Source organism: Penaeus chinensis, chromosome 7, assembly GCF_019202785.1.
Source record: "Penaeus chinensis breed Huanghai No. 1 chromosome 7, ASM1920278v2, whole genome shotgun sequence".
NCBI lineage: Eukaryota > Metazoa > Arthropoda > Malacostraca > Decapoda > Penaeidae > Penaeus > Penaeus chinensis.
The window spans coordinates 19,239,129-19,244,128 of record NC_061825.1 but is presented as its reverse complement, the minus strand read 5'-3'; positions in this window follow the sequence as shown (position 1 = coordinate 19,244,128).

Here is a 5,000-nt window from a genome sequence, read left to right as displayed (position 1 = left end):
GCAAACATTTCCTTTCACATACAAGGCATACAAGGCATGTTACTTTTCAAATTATTCTCTTAATTTCCTAACGAAATGGTCATCCCCGCGGCTGCTAGTGGAAGTAGTAGAAATAAAAATAATGACAATAGTAACAATACTGATAATGATAATAATAATAATAATACAAATATATATAACAGCAGCAACAATAAAGGTGATGATGATGATGATAATGATGAAGATATTAATGATGATAATGATTATGACAATGATGATGATAAAAATACGATAATAAAAATAATAATAACAACAGTGATGAAGATGTGATGGTGATGATAATGATAATGATGATAATGATGATGATATTAATGTGAATAATATAAAGAACACAATGACGATAATAATAATAATGAAAATAATATCGACGATAATGATCATAAGGATGACAATAATAATCCAAATAATGACGGTGATAATGATAACGATAATACTAATGAAATAATAGTAATTTAATAATAATGATAGCAATGAAAATAATGGCACTGATAACAATAATGAGGATGAGGATGATAGTAACACAACAACAAAAAATATGTTGATAATAATGACGACAATACCACTACTACTACTACTACTAATAATAATAATAATAAAAACAATAACAACAGATATATTTCTTGGAAAGCACGTGTATCTCAGTTTCTCTCTCCCTCTCTTTCTATCCTGCCCTCCCTCCACCTAAGGGAAGCAGTGTGTTTGTTTCAGTATTAGAATTCAGTATCTTGCAGCATCCTTTCTCGTTGTTTTCCCTTTCCTTATTTCTTAATTATCCTTTATCACTTAGTCTGTAAATCTGTCTCCTTTATTCTGACATGTGGGATTCTCTCTTAATGCTCGTATCACCTTGATTGCGTCTCCCTATCAGTTTGTTTGTCTGTATGTCCTATTAAGCTAGCATCCTCGATATTTAAAATGGTACTCCGAGCTGCTCATCTCCTCCGGATGAGCTCCTCCTATGACAAAGCCCCAGATGGATTTTCGAAATTTCTGCTTAGCACTGGATCGGCTTGCATTAAAATAAGGCCGGTGGGTCCGCGACGATACGGGTGGGGAAATCGACCATTACGCTCGGGATGCATTATGCTGAGTGGTATGTCAACCGTAAGGCGAGTCTACACTTAGGGGACTGGACTAATTTGGCAACTCCAGTCATTACAGCCACACAGGGATTGATTGTTTTAAAGAATGCAGTGTTATTTTTTTCATGATAGAGGCGGACCTTATATGATAAATGCCGTCACTGGCAATCTAAGTGGACTTAGATGAAGGTACTGAGCTCCTGCAGATGATCCATTCATAATTAAGATAACGCGAAAGGATACGTAAACACACATTTACAATCGACTCACAGAAATTGACGAGAAGAGCTGATAAGTACTTTGTGAAAGCGAAAAAAAGAAACATGAAGCTACATTCAAAATATAAGTCTTAGTCAGAATTTGAATTAGATAAAGACATTACAAATTAAACAACGGTGTTATCTCACGAAGCTGGCGATTTCATAACTGACCCCAAAACATGATTCATAAAGGGAATAATGACCATGAAATGTTCGTTTCTGCTCCCAATGCGAGTGGATCTGACTACGGTCAGAAAGAGCCTAACGGGAATTAGAAACAAACATTCATTTAAATTATTTTAAAATGAGCTATAAAGAAGTTGAACATGTGCATATGAATTAGAAAATCGATGGATACGGTACATTTCCACTCCAATGTGAAATGTTTATAAAACCAATATCCATGTTTCTGCATAGTTGATTTGAGAAGCACGTTGGACATACCATATGTCTGTCAACTTTTGGTAAGGAAACTGTTAATCCGACGCCTGAAGGAACAGTTACAGATCAAAGAGTGACATTAATCTACTGCAGTATCTTCCTGCTCCTACGCAGAGGAAAACTGCTTTCTCAAAATACATATCTCCTAAAGAAGGTTCAGTATCGTAAAACATATCTTTACCCTTACAGCTGTCTTGCAAAGTCTGTGAAAAAAGTGAGAAGATACAATTTACTGCTTTTGTTGATTCAGGAAAGGCATTTGACAAATTAGATAAGCTCTGTCTCTTTGTCAGCCTGTTGAATACTGGATGAGCACGCACTTTGTACCCGGGCTATCAAATCGCACTGTCAGACCTCCACGTGTTGCATCAGAATAAATGCTTCTAGTTATCTTGCAGATTCTTTTGGGAACAACATTGGGATGAGTCAAGAAGATATATTACTTCCAACTCTATTCAATACTTTTTATGAATGGAAAAAAGGAAAACCGTAGGAGAATAAGCTGGTATAAAGATTCAATTCCTATTTTCAGATAGCACAGGAAACTAAGCTTTTTCTGGAGAAAAAAAAACGAATCTAGACACTCTACGTTAATATATTTTTACAAAACATAGAAGTGAAATTTGTTAAACATAAATTCAAAATAAATAGTGACAATACAGAATACTGAAGGATAGTTTAAAAATAAAACAATCAGTCGATATACTGATCTCTGTAGAAGAAGAGATTCACGACCTTTGCACTTAGCACATTTCCTTTTCTATTAACTCTTGTATGAAAATACCACTTTATCATTTTTATATATGTCCTTACTGCAAAATTTAGTACTGTGTTTGCCAAAGAAACATAGTTATATTTTCTAACTGCCTTCCATAAAAGAAATAATACTTGTAATTATTAATTCAAATCTAAATCTGACATTCAGCTATACTTTTAGTTATACAATTATAATGCCATATTATATTTATCTGTTTGTTATTTTTTAGAGTTTTAATTGTGCATATAGTGTCTTTAGTAAGACGTATGAAGCAGTAACAAACAAGGCTTTCAGATAGATAAATTTCGGAAAGCCAGCAATACTTTAATGAAAGTGCTGTGGATTGGGTAACTTTGGGAAATGGTATGGGAATGAAGCCTGGCCTTAAGGCGAGGCAGAAGAGGTGCGGTAAGTTATCACAATGCGAAGGTTGGACTTGGCTCGGCCAGACTGAGGGACAGACGTCTGAACGTGGTGAAGACTAGACTGGTTCTGTCGTGAACTCTCGGTCTCTTTTTTCAGTGGTAGTTTGGTAGTTTGAGCAGACATTTCGTTAACCTATGTGGTAAACGTGAAATATTCAAGAATATTTCTCAGTATTTATACTCGGTATTTTGCATGATGAAAGTCATACTTGAATACCCCTACGCAGATTTAAAAATAAAAAAAGCCTTGCTTGAAGCCATTCTGTAATCATACTAGTTGGCCAATTAAAATAATGCCATGTTTGCCGTTGGCCCAGACTCACCCGAGCACTTCTATCTCTCAACCACGACCCGAAACGGATCAGGTCGTCCGCAGCTCGGGTCAAGTGTCATTTACCTCCCAGAAGAACTTTATTGGATGTCTAATTGTTGTTCTGTCAGTTTTTTTGTTTTTGTTTTCGTTTGTTTGTTCTACTAGCCCATGTATTATCTTTCTTAGTTTCTTTTTTCGATTCATATTCGCCTCTTTCTCACTCCTCCGTTTTCGCTTTCTCTGTGCATCTCCTTTTCCCTTATCCCCCTTCCCTCCCTTTCTCTCTCTCACACTCTCTCTCTCTCTCTCTCTCTCTCTTCTCTCTCTCTCTCTCTCTCTCTTTCTCTCTCTCTCTCTATCTATCTATCTATCTGTCTACCCATCTCTCTATCTCCCTCTCTTCCGCTCACTCGCGTTCCCTTCTCACTCACTCTCCCTCCCCTCCTCCTCCCCTCTCTCAGCCTCCCCTTCTCTCCTTCATTAACGGTATCCCAAAACTGCTCCTTCAAGTCGATCGGGAAATCTTAACACTTGCTTCATACTCTGACTGAATTATCTTGTCATTTCCCTCGTCTCTGCTTCCGTCGTCTTTTATCATCCTTTTATCATCCTCTTCTCCTTTGACGATCTATCTATCATTCATGGCTTCTTCGTTCCCCTCTTATTCTGTTGATTTATTTTCGGTTTTCTTCGTCCTTGGTTATTTTTATTTCCTATGTGGCGTTGTTATTGTGTGACATATTATTTAACGTTTTCTCTTCTTTTTGTCTAGTTAATTGGCCCTCTTGTTTGTTTGCTTTCTTTGGTAATGTGTTTTCATCCTGTTTTCTTTGTCGCTTTCTCTTCCTCCCTTTTCTTTTCCTCTTATTTTACCTGCCTCTTTTCCTAATCCGACTTCCTCTCTTTTTTCTTCGTATTCTATCCTCCATCTCTCTCTCTCTTTCCTCTGCCTATATTTCACTCTCTTTCTCCATCCCCCCCCCCCCTCCCCCATCTCTTTCCATTTTCTCTCTCTCTCTACTCTTCCTATCTTGATCTCTCTCTCTCTCTCTCCTTAACCCCAATCCAACCCCTTTGTCTCTCTTTCTTTCTCAATTACCTCTTTCATTCCGCCTTTCCTCGCTCTTCCCTTTTACATCCTATTCCCTGCTACACCCTATTTCGTTTCTCGACAGGCCATTCCTTCTCTCCCCATCTTCATGCTAATTGCCTTTTGGATCTGAGTTCCCCTCCTTTATTGGCTGTTATGTCTTATTTCCGCATTTTATTGGCGTGTCTTTACTTTCATCTTCATTACTCCGCTCTTGCTACTTGGGGGTATTCTGTTAATTATCTCTGTTCTCCATTTTCTGCTTCTCTTTCTTTCTCTTTCTCTCTTTCTCTTTCCCTTTCTCTCTTTCTCTTTCTCTTTCAATCTTTCTCTTTCTCTTTCTCTCTTTCTCTTTCTCATTCTCTCATTCTCTTTCTCTTTCCCTTTCTCATTCTCTTTCTCTTTTTCTCTCTTTCTCTTTTTATTTCTCTCTTTCGCTTTCTCTTTCTCTTTTTCTCTTTCTCTTTCTCTCTTTTTATTTCTCTCTTTCTCTTTCTCTTTCAATCTTTCTCTCTTTCTCTTTCTCTCTTTCTCTCTCTCTTTTTCTCTCTCTTTCTCTCTTTTTCTTTCGCTTTCTTTTCCCTTTCTCTTTC